This window comes from Mustela putorius, unplaced genomic scaffold (genome assembly GCF_011764305.1).
Source record: "Mustela putorius furo isolate JIRA1106 unplaced genomic scaffold, ASM1176430v1.1 tig00000129_pilon_pilon_pilon, whole genome shotgun sequence".
NCBI lineage: Eukaryota > Metazoa > Chordata > Mammalia > Carnivora > Mustelidae > Mustela > Mustela putorius.
The window spans coordinates 25,937,851-25,949,903 of NW_025421290.1; the positions used below are offsets into that span (position 1 = coordinate 25,937,851).

The following is a 12,053-nucleotide window of genomic DNA, read 5'->3' on the forward strand; positions in this document are numbered from 1 at the left end:
GTTGGGAGAGAGAGAGAGAGTGAGTGTGTGTGTGTACGTGTACGTGTAACTACACCAGTGAATGTGGCCTGGACACTCAGGCTTGTTCCCACCCCATGTTGTGAGTCTGCAAGAACGAATGTCTCCTGCCCCATCGTCCCCCTGCCCCTTTTTTCTCAGGGGATTCTGCCCCACGCAGTTCTCCTGTTGGCCTTGGTAAATGATGGTATTCGGATAAAAGACCTCCGTTTTCAAATCAAGTGTACCTGGATCCATCCCCTGCCCAGCGGCCTAATTGCCATCTGACCTTGGAAAAGCTACATGAATGACTGGGCTATTGCAAAATGCAAAACCACCAGTCCTACCTAGGAGATTGTATCACTGTGGGGATTAGCCCATGGCTGTGTGGCGTCCTTGCTATTTTGTGGGAGCTCCGTGTGCAACTCCCATCATTGCTGCTTTCCCCCCAGGGGAGGCGGTGTGCTGCGAAGGGAGAGCAGAGACCTTGGAGCTGGCCAGTCTTCGATGCAGAGGCCAACCTCTGCAGTCCCCCCGGCCATATGACCCCAAGCAATTCCTCGGATGTCTCTCAGCCTTCCCTTCCCAGCCAGTCAAAGAGATGGCAGTAGTTCATGGGATTTTGTAAGGATTACAAGACTGTGTACGTATAGCAGTTGGTGATTATTGCGGGTTTAATAAATAGAAGTCATTATGCTTATGATAGCCATTTCTGCCATTTCCTAAGAGTTTCGGTACCTTCCACCCTCCAGATAACAATAACATAAAAAAAATCCTTCCCCAGTTGAACAGAAGTTATACCTTCAGGAGTATTTAAGACTGTTTCCAGTCTCTTTGAAGCTCCTGCTACATCAAGGCAAATGCCCACGAGACTCCTGATACCCGCCGGAGGAGGAGCACTGGAGCTCTTACCAGCTGTTCTCACTGACACTTTGGAGTGACTAAGATCTTGCAGAAATGTGACACAGAGAAAGAAGGTTCCTAAGGGATGGGTTAGAATGGCTTGTGATCTGTACTCCTGTTTCTTCGTCTCAGGGTGTGTGCCAGAATACGAATTATTTGCAAAGATGCATTTCAGAGGTGGGAGGGAGACAAAGAAAGGAGAGAGATGCAGTGATCAAGAACTTCACAAAATCATTTGAGGGATCATATTGAACTTGTCCCCCACTTCATGGTCACCCTAAAACACAGGGGTAGGCCCTTTTCGGGCTGTGATTTTTTTTTTTTTTAATTTTTATGGGGCATATTTAGGGTGATCTCATGCTGCTAATTTGATACCGATTGCGTTGAGGTCTAGAACTACATGTTGAGGTTAGAACTACATGTCTGTGCATAGAGCTGCTCAAATGCAGTGTCTTGGCTGTGGGCTCGTTCCCCCCCACTGTGAGCGTGATTGTGAGGACACAAGGACACCGTGACAAAAGATGAGCAGCCCTGTGGCATGCAGAAGGATTACTTCTGTTTATCATTCACGTGGACTCTATTCCTCAGACTCTAAGAGGCTTCATTTGTTGAGTTTTGCCATGGTCGTGAAATAAAACAATTACAAATGAAGTTTTCACTTCTAAACATTGCAGCTCTTGTTAGCCTAAAGTGGGGTGCTTTTGTGGGACCCACTGCTTTCGCCTACCCCAGCTTCTAATACATATTGCAAATGGGGAAGTGCCAACTTCTTACAGGAGCTCCCTGGCCTCAGCAGTTGGTTGAGAGATGGGCATGACTCCTTACCTTGGATCTGGGGGCTCTGAAGGATGTGCTGGATCCAACAGGGGGTACCACGAGGAGTCAACCACTGTTGCCAAGAAATGGCACCAGGGCAAAGAAACGGAGATGAGCGGCCACTCTACCACTGTTCTTCCCTTGGTTGGATTACATGATCTCTAAATTCCCCATTTTACTTGACCTAGCTTGATTTGGGGGATTGGGGGGTATACACCCAAGAGTCCTGACTTCTAAAGAATCTGTACGTGAACAGCCTCAGTTAAACTAAATGTATGTCACTGATGATTTCTGAGCGGCAGTAGACCTTCCACTCGCCTTCAGTGTAGGAGGCCCACTTAGTGGTTTGGCTGTCAACTGAAAGAACATCAGATGAGCATAGAGAGCTTTCCTGAAATGGTGACTTAACAAAGTAGGGTTGTGGTAGTAATAATACCTGTTTTCTCTATTCCCCAACTCAGCTTAGTCTCTGGTGGAAATATGCTTGGAGAAGCTCACACTGAGTTTCCAAGATGGCTGCCACCGCCCCTTGGAGTCTAGCATTTCCTCAGTGTTCTCAGGCCAAGTTCTGAGCAACATTGTCATTAGATCAGCCTGGCTCACATGACCCCTGGGAACCATTGCTGTGACCAGAGGAATTGGTGGGGAGAGGCACAGACTGTTTTATGCTGGGGTTGGAAACATCACTTCTAAGCACAGGGATGGCTTGGGAAATGAAAGGTTCTCCAGATGCAAGTCTGGATCAGTTCCCAAAGAAGGTAACTGTCCATTACAACAGCATAGCCATTTTATTTAAGAGCAAGGAAAGCACTGGAGGGATGCATGACTGGCTTAGTTGGTAGAGAGTGTGACTTTTGATCTCAGGGTTGTAAGTTTGAACCCCACTTCAGGCGTAGAGATTACTTAAAAATAAAATCTGTTAAAAAAAAAAAAAAGCACTGGGCACAAAAATGTGAGGTCACATATGCCAGTACATGTAGCCACTAAGTGGAAAATCTACGGCCAGAATGCAGATCTTCCCATTTGAGATTCGTCCAGCCTTCCTTTCATGATAATGGCCATGATCCATGGGCATACAGGATTAACAAAATCTCAGGGCACAAGGTGGTGTCAGTCAAGTTAAAGTAATTTCCCAGAGGCCCAGAATCTTAGTTAATGATGACATTCACTTTTCCTGGCAGAATGGGGATTGCTAGAATGTATCGCCTTAACTAGACTTGCCGCCTTGTTGATAAGGGAAAGATGGAAAATGGGAGACACTTGCCCTTTACTGGGATTTAACCTTGAGTAACAAACCTCCGTATCTTCATGAACTTCCCTTTACAGCCAGAGTTGGTCCCCCAGAGCCCTATCTCTATAGAGAGTACAAGATGCTTGGACAGTTGGTAAATGTATTCATCAATCAGCTAGAGCTGCCGTAACAAAATAACCACAGACTGGGTGACTTAAACAACAGAAATGTATTTCCTCACAGTTTGGGAGACTAGAAATCCAAGATCAAGGGGTCCACAGGCTTGATCTCTGCATGTCGTCCCTTTGTGGCTTGCAGGTGGCCGCCTGTTTGCTGTGTCTTCGTGTGGCCTTTTCTGTGTGCATGTGCTTCCCTTGGTCTCTCTCTCTTACAAGGACACCAGCCTTTTAGATGAAGGACCTGTTCAGTCCAGTTTAGTTCAGTGAATTACATGCAAACATTTCATAAACATCCCTTCATTTCCCACAGCCTGCTAGGGACCCCCTTGAGGCTGGGGTTGGAGATGGGGAGATCTCCTCCAGTCTTAAGGAATTTACGGTCTAGCTGGGGGGCAGAATCACCCAGAAGCCTTGGTGGTTTGTGCCATCTCAGAAGAGCCCAGACTCTGGGGGATGGATGTCAGGAGTTCAGGGAAGTCTTCTCCTACGGGTGTTGCTAGTGCCGTGTGAGGCTGCTGTCCCCTGCGTCTCCTAAATCTGCTTGACATGGTCAGCCAAGCACTTCTCAGTCAGTGTCGCTCCAGACCCCAATACAAAAGAGGCGCCTTGATTTGCAGCCGTGGCAAAAACACTCAGACAAGCTCACAAAATAGTGAAGCCCAAACCAAAGGCACGGGTCATAAGGAAGTGCACGGATAGTACATTGGTGTGTGACATCCGTGTGTTCACAAAGGAGAAATGGGATGAGCCACGATGGAGGTGGGAAGTCACTGTGCCCTTTTCCCTTACAGGAAAGAGGAAGGGAAGGGAAAGAAAAATGTTCCGGGCAGAATGGTGGGGAGATGCTCATAAAGGCAGTGGGGAGTGGCTTTGACTTTGAGGACTTGGGGTAGATGGTAGCGTTTTAGTCTTGCACTGAATTTAGACAAGCAGGCAAGGGGAAAGAACTAAGAGCTGGTCTTCACAACATGGGTGTGAAGACGGCTGCTGGGTGGCCAATTTGGCATCAGGTAGCCCATATCACGTGACCACTGCAGACCATGGTCTGCGCCATGTGAGTTGTTGTGGGCACAGCTGGACCCGAAGGTGGGAGGTCGTGAAAGCAGCTGTATTGACCCAGCAAGAGGAGAGCCCAGACCCCAAGACATTGGGGGTAGAGGTGAGAGATGGGGAGTGAGGGGTGGGGTGGGCTGGACAAGCCAAGGGGTGTCAGAGCCCCCAGATCACCAAAGTCTGGGGCGCCCTTGCATTTCTCTCATTACCCAGGGCACTTAGGAAAAGCAGTAATAATCACATCATAAATCAGTATAATTTGAAGAGCAGTCGAGTAATGAAAATCCAGCTCAGGACCAGAGATGGAGCCTCTTCAGGCTCACTTGCTAGTTCCCTTAAGCTCGCGCTAACACAGAGACTCAAAAATTGTTCACAGTCCAAAATGTTGTGAGGGGGAAAGATAAGACGCTCAGTGAAAAAATGAGCTCTGTTTCAGGAATTGTTACATGGCGTGAGTGTGCAAGAGGGTTGGGGGCCGGGGTCAGGGGTGATCAGGTTCTTTTCTGTATCAGGCCATTTTCGAACATGTTAGTCAATGAATTGAGAGGAAAATTAAGGTTGCCTAAAATAGCAGTTGTTCAACATACAGAACTGAGTTTGGCTGATCTCACTCTCAAAATCCCCCATACCACCCCTCTCCTGCCCACACCCAGAGCGACACGCTTATTTACACGTACACACATATGCCTCTTGGCTTGGTCAAATACTCGACTTTGACCTTGTGTTTCTTCATCTGTAGAATCGGGAGGATACCCACCTACCTTACACAAAGGAAAGGGGATAATGTGCAAGCCCATGGGTGCCTAGTGACTCTAACGGGGATCCCCTCGGTTCAGGAATGCCCCCTGCCAGAGTTTACAGGAATGTGCAAGGAAAAGTCAAGGTTGTGGTGACCTCTGGGGTAGAAGGCAGTGACTGGAGAGGGGAGAAGGCGGGCCCCTGAGGTTGCTGGTTCGTTCATCTGGGTGCTGGTTACATGGGCAAATGGTTTGTGACAATTCATCGAACTGGATGTGTATGTGGGCTTTGCTAGGTGTGTTACCTTGGTCAAAAGTTGCAAAAATGATTGGGCAACAAAAATTTCATTACATCTACTTGATTTCAGATTTTCATTATGCGCTTGTAGTGAACTTCAGATTTCTTAGTGATTAAAGTTGAGATTTTCATAGATTTTTATTAAATCAATGCAGTAAATTAAAGCTGGTGAAACACAAAATAACAAGAATTTCTCTCACAATTCAAGCGTGTTTTATTAAGGCCCGCCGAACCTGCTTGTTATTGATATTGTTAATACAATATTTAGATTCCATTTGGAACATGCCAGCTGGCGGAGATTACTGAAATGTCAATCTTTCCCAAGAGTGGGGTTTTTTTCTTTTTAAACATTCAGAACCCGAGAGTTAGGTTCTTAAATGTAGGTTAAGATGAATTTATGTGACTATAAGTAAAATTAGGGAAAAAAGGAAAACTCTAGCAAAAACTTTGAGAGAAGTTCTTTGCCAGAACACGTAGGAGACTTGTACAAACCTGAAATTTTTATCTAAATAAAAGTGGTTTTCCTTTGCATCGTGGTGAAGTAATCGGTTTAGAAATCATTATTAAAAGTTTGAAACTTTGTAGCAAGCATTTCAGCTAGTGAAGAAAACAATGTATTTGAAGACTTGAGATTTAATTATTTATTTTTTTAATATTTTATTTATTCATTGGACAGACAGAGATCACAAGTAGGCAGAGAAGCAGGCAGAGAGAGGAGGAAGCAGGCTCCCCGCTGAGCAGAGAGCCCGATGTGGGGCTCAATCCCAGGACCCTGGGATCATGACCTGAGCTGAAAGCAGAGGCTTTAACCCACTGAGCCACCCAGGTGCCCCAAAGACTTGAGATTTAAAAAGCTGGCCAGGATGGGGGAATGGGTGAAATGGGTAAAGGTCGTCAAAAGCTATAAATTTCTAGGTAGAAAATAAATTAAGTCCAAGGATGTAATAGACAGCATGGTGACTAGAATTAACATTTGAAAGCTGATAGGAGAGAGATCTTAAAAGTTCTCACCAAAAGAAAAAACCGTCTCTAACTACGTGTTCTGATAGGTGTTAACTAGACTTATTGTGGTGGTCCTTTTGCAGCGCATAAAAATATCAAATCATTATGTTGTACCCCTGGAAGTAATAAAGCGTTATGTCAATTATATCTCAGTAAAAGTAAAAATAAAAAATAAGATGAGAATAAGCAGGCCAGCTACACTGAGATTTGTAACTTCCAGGAAGATGTGGAATAACCAGGATTTTTTTCCAACAGAAAGCACATACAAGCATGACTATGCTTGTATCTTGAAGGCTGACCAGAAGGGTATCTATCCTTCCTCTGCAGCTTTTATGGAAGTGATTGAAGTGTGGTTCAGGAAAGCCTGTCACATCTCTGAATCATTTGTTACCTTTAGTTAAACTGTAGGGCCCCATATATCAGTCTCTTGTAAATACTGTCTACGTGGCTAATGCTGCCTCTTAAATTTTCAGATCTCTTGAGAATATGTTGTAATTAAAAAAAAAAAAAAAAGTAACACCATTTTTTTTACATTAATACTCAGACATGGATTTTGCCTGTAGAGTGTACCCAAGCCTAAGGCTGTGCGTGACACCGCGGTAGTTCAGGGACAGAGAGGGTCTCAGGTATGTCTGTCTTTGCTTTCCCAAAGGAGTGAAGACAATATTGTAATACGTTTCTTTTTATAGTTAAGGGTAGGTGCCCACCTGTTCTGATTTTGGTGGATACACATTGGAGTCCACACACAACGTTGCTGAAGGCCTTTGTTAACGGTCTGTCCAGACGGGGCTGGGGGTGTCAGTAGCATGGCCTGTATTCACCCCCTCCATCCCTTCCAGTATTTTCATCTCCGAGATGGGACAAGAAAGTACACGCCCTGGTTTGGGGGGGTCATATCATGGTACAAAATCAAATTGTGGGAGTTCTTCCTGCATGTGTCTTTTACATGCCTTAGCATGATTTCTAATTTGTCCACACCCTCCCTTCCCATCTCATAAAAAAAGTATTTGCTCCATGTTTTTCTTAGAACAGGGTAATTTAAATAGTCTTTCCTGCATATTCAGGATCATTATTTTGGTGAGAGCAGCAGAGTACCACAACTCCCATCCTGGCCTCCAGTTTGTACATGGAGTGTACAGAGACACAGGGAGCAGCTCCAGTCAAGGGATGTCAGAGCTGGGAGCTCTTCCAGACACCTACCTGGGGTACAGCCACCATGAACAGACAGGCGAACCTGGCCCAGAGAGTCAGGGCTGGCTCTGGGCCACGGGGCAGATTGGCGGCTAAGCCAGCCCCTCTGCAGGTCGGTCCAGCTCTTCTTTTCTGCCATCCTTTCAAATTAGAGTCAATTCCCCTTCTCTTCTCGGTCCACCAAAGATACAGAAAGGGAGAAGAGAAATCTGAAACTGTGTATATCGTCATCAAAATCAGCAAGGTAAGACCGGCTACTTCTTTCTCATGTTGCGGGTATCAGTCCTGGCCTGGAATCCCAGTTTCCTTCTCACTGGCAGCAGTGTGTCTCAGGTCTCAGTTTCTTCATCTGCAAAATGGGAAGGTAGGACCCCCACTCTGTGCTGGGTCAGGGAAGATTCACATGGGATGGCCTCACACCTGGCATACAGTAAGCGCTCCATAATTAGAAACTACCGTGCAGCCACATGGTAGCTCTGGCTCTTCTTAGGCTCCTTCTGAGAAATCGCACGTCCCAGCCAGGCCTGGGTTTGAATGGAGCACACTGCTTATATGAATGGTCCAGGGTCTGACTGGGGCCCACCCCACCCCACGTACATAAGTGAGAGAACGGAAGGGTAATCGCAGTTATTTGGAGCTGTGGAATTAGGCATCATTTTTTATTCACGGCATGCTGGCTACAGTAAGGTGGTATTGGTTACACAAATCAAAATATATAAAGCAATAAAAAGAATTTTACAGCTACTAGTTTATGTTCATTAGGTTATTGTTCACAGTTAGTTTCGATCTTCAAAGATCAGGCAACGTTTGCAAAAATGTAAAATGGCAGTGTTTAAAGCGTTCTGCACTACTTAAGTATTAGATGGTAGGGAAACTTTAGATCATGCCCCTCTTTGTGTCCAATGTGCACACCTGAGAGTTCTTACCTTTTAAATAAATACGATCCGTATCTTTAGATTGTTTTGTGGGAGAAGTAACAACTGACAGCAACAGCAGAAGTGCTTAGCCTTCAGGCCCCATTGGCCACACACCTGAGGCCCAGGTCAAAGGCACCTGCTCCCAGGTAATGCCGGCCTGGCTGGGAGCCCTTTGGCCAGTCCCCACCCTCCTGATGCAGAGGGACTGAGCTGTGGCTAACAAGGGAAGGGAGCTGCTCTGTGTGTTACCAGTACAGGGCAGTCCCTACAAGCACAAGTGTTCTTCCTGCGCCCCAGAGCTCTAGTCCAGGCTGTCAAGCCCCTCCCCCACCCCGCCCCCGGATGCCTGGCCTCCTCAGGAGTGCGCCTGGCTCTGTGCCCAAGAAAACAGATCCTCTCACAGATACAGAAAAGCATTTCAGTTGGCAGATAACGATCTTTTTGATCACATTTGGGAATGGGTAGTGTTTGGGTAGTTAGTTTGGTTCAAAGTAAAAGGTTATATAGGGACATAGCATACAGGCTGTTTGGAGTCCCCAGAACTTTAAAAAATGATCACATGTTCTTTCATTTTTTTTTTTTTAAGATTTTATTTATTTATTAGAGAGAGATCACAAGTAGGCAGAGAGAGAGAGAGAGGGAAGAAGGCTTCCTGCTGAGCAGAGAGCCCGATGCAGAACTTGATCCCAGGACCCTGAGATCATGACCTGAGCTGAAGGCAGCGGCTTAATCCACTGAACCACCCAGGTGCCCAAAAAATGATCACATGTTCTTAAACAACCAGAACAGTGTTCCAATATTCTAAATGATCCATTCATTCTGTCTGATGTATGAGGCCACAGACCTCCACCATCTACTAACCACCTGTAGTGGTTTGTTAGACCAACCTGCTGCTTTTCCTTAAGGACCAGAATTTTAGTTCTGTGTGTGGAACTGCTGCAGGAAGTTGGGAGACTGCAGATTCAGAATTAAATGTCGGAATTCTAGATTTTGAATTTGTGTAGCTGTTTTTATTTTCCTTAAGTTTTTTTTATAACTTTAAAACATACTTAATGTGGAGTTCAGGTATTTTTCCAGATGTCCTTTATGAACCGGAGTCAGTGGGGAGGTTTATGTTCGGGGAGTTGACCCAAGGCCAAAAACTTTGCTCTGAGCCACCATCTTAATTTGGTGCCCATTGCCATTTGCTTGAGAGCTCCTGGGCTGCAGAGGGCTGCTTGTGAATGTCTATATTTAATTAATTACTCTAACATACCCCATCTTGTTCTGGAAAGAATTTGCAGTAGATTACAAAAATGCAGCATAACTAGAATTTTATTTTAAACACACATGCAGAAATCAAGACACAGGGAAAATTAAAGTAGGAACCCCAACATTAATATATAAAATTAATATCATAACATCCATGTATTGGTTTAAGGGGTAGAGTCGTCCATCAGGAATTTGGCATTGAGCTTCCTAGTAGCTAAGGCAAAGAGAGAAACATGATCGCTTGTATGGTATATTTTCTTCTTTTGATCACTTGTTTGGCTTAAGTGGTCAGAAGATTAAAACTGACTTTTAACTGGGGGAAAATACAGAGCTCCCTGGTACAGATTTGTCCTTTAGATCCTCACAGAGAGAGATGGAGAGAGAAATCCTGAGTTATTTAACAAGATACAGGGGAGTTGGTCTATAACGTCTCTGCAGGCAGGCCAAGAGCAACAAGACATTTGGAGCCCATTCTCCAGTGAAAGCTTGGGGATGTTGCCTTCTTTGGCCTGAATGAAGGTCTGGGGTAGGGCCCTGGGATCTGTTGTTTTAAGAGTTCCCAGATGATTCTGATGTACAGGTTTGATAACCTCTGTTTTTAGGTAGTGAGAAATGTGTAATGAACTCAGTGAGTGGCCAGAGTTAGGAACACTGAGTCAGCGAGTTGTTGGTGAGCAAGTGTGTGAGAGGCAAAGCTCACTGAGGGGGTGGTTGGCCTAGAGAGAGACAACGGTAGGGATGGCGGAGCTGAGCAGACAACTGAAAGAGACCCTTGGAAGGAGAGGACAGTGAACATACTTTTAAGTTGGATTACTTTAATATTAGTTATATTTGTCATCATTGTGAATTCCTTAAGTTAAAAATATAATGAAGTTTAGAAAATGTTTACCAGTGAACAGGGCTCCGGGGAGGCTGGCTTTATTCCCGGGGCCACCACTCATTACCCTGGCCTCTTGCGTGTCAGGCACTGAGCTCAGCACACGCCTGCATGCCCTCACTGGAGCCTCACCGCCTCACCGGGTGGCTGAGACGGCACCGTTGTCCCTGACACAGGCAGGCCACCGAGGAAGGGAACAAAAGCCCTGGGATTGACTCCACCTCTGCGCGCTGCAGGAGAACCCCTAAAGCTGGAGCTCCATTTGTGCTCGCTAAGATTTCCTCTCACTTCCCTCTCTCCTTTTCCTTTTCATTTTGTATGTTTGGGCTTTTTTTTTTTTTTTCTTCTTTAACTAAAACCTTCTGTGAAGTGAAAATAAGGCAAAACATGAAATCGAAACGGTTCCAGTTGAACTAAACAGTGTTAGGGGCCAAGAGGCCCCTGGCCCAGTGTCCCCCTCGACACCAGTGTCACCCCTGCAGAAAGGCCGTGGAAACAACCACTGCACCAGGATCTCGTTGCCACCTCACGCAGTGGCCCATAGCGCTTGTGTGATGTGACTCAGAGCCCCGTGTGTCGTGGCTCGTGTGTGTGTGTGTGTGTGTGTGTGTGTGTTTTCAAAGACTCCAATCTCCAGTCAGGAGACAGATGGTTATTTCCTGTTCGATTCTTTATGATGTCTCATTTACTTTTACACAGTAGGGGAACCGATAGGAAGCCTCTCCTGTGGTATTTAGGATTAGGAGCTCACGTGCGAGGTTTGGTAGAAGTACATATGCCATTATCTTTCATCCGTGGGTCCTGAGGAAGTGCCCTCGCCCCTCGGAAAGTGCCCGACAGCGCCCGAACTCCACACTTGGCGTGATGCTGACATTAAAATCGGCTGTAGAACTATGATCAGCCATCACCTCCCACCAGGACCTCCACCAGAGATCAGCCAAAGTGTTTCAAACTTTTCGTGGTGAAAATTCAACCTAGTGGGGAAGCCCGGAGGGGATTTTGAGAGATTTTTCTCATCTAGCCTCCTCCCCCAGGATCGGATTATGCACAAATTGGTACTTACAGGTGGTAATTAGTTCTGTTCTTACGAGATTTCTCTAGAGGATAATTTTACTACTTTCTCCAATAGTATGTTTTAGCCTGAATTTCTGGAAGGAACTTCTTCCCACTCTTTAATTTGAACCTCTCTTCTTACGGTTTAAATACACCTTCCTTTACTTCTGTGCTCTGTGAAGAAGAAAACAAACAATAAAACAACAAAATGAGTTTGTCCCCCACACCTTACTGCAACACCTTGAAAATGTCAGCCTCCCCATCAAACACACAGGAGCCGTGTGGGAAGATGGTAGGCCTCCGCCGCTAGCAGTAAAATGGCTGTGCGTCCTTGTGTGTCCCTCTGAGTCAGCAGAAGAGCTGGAGATCATGAGTAATGGGGACCCCCACCACGTACCTCCAGGGTGGTTTCATTTGCCACCTGATGAGATTTTCCCTTTTCAGAGGTAACTCGTTTATGAACTAGTCAAATCTGTGACCTCAGAATCAATTAACTCCCATGTTTTTTTCCTCCAGCGCTCACCTGCCCCTCACACGGAAAATAATGT

The 12,053-nt window shown here is 45.7% G+C and overlaps 1 protein-coding gene across 11 annotated transcripts in view; it reads left to right on the forward strand.

Moving 5' to 3' along the window:
* The window catches only part of FOXN3 (forkhead box N3), a 399,089-nt gene that overhangs the window by 291,691 nt on the left and 95,345 nt on the right, over positions 1-12,053 (forward strand). The window lies entirely within an intron of this gene.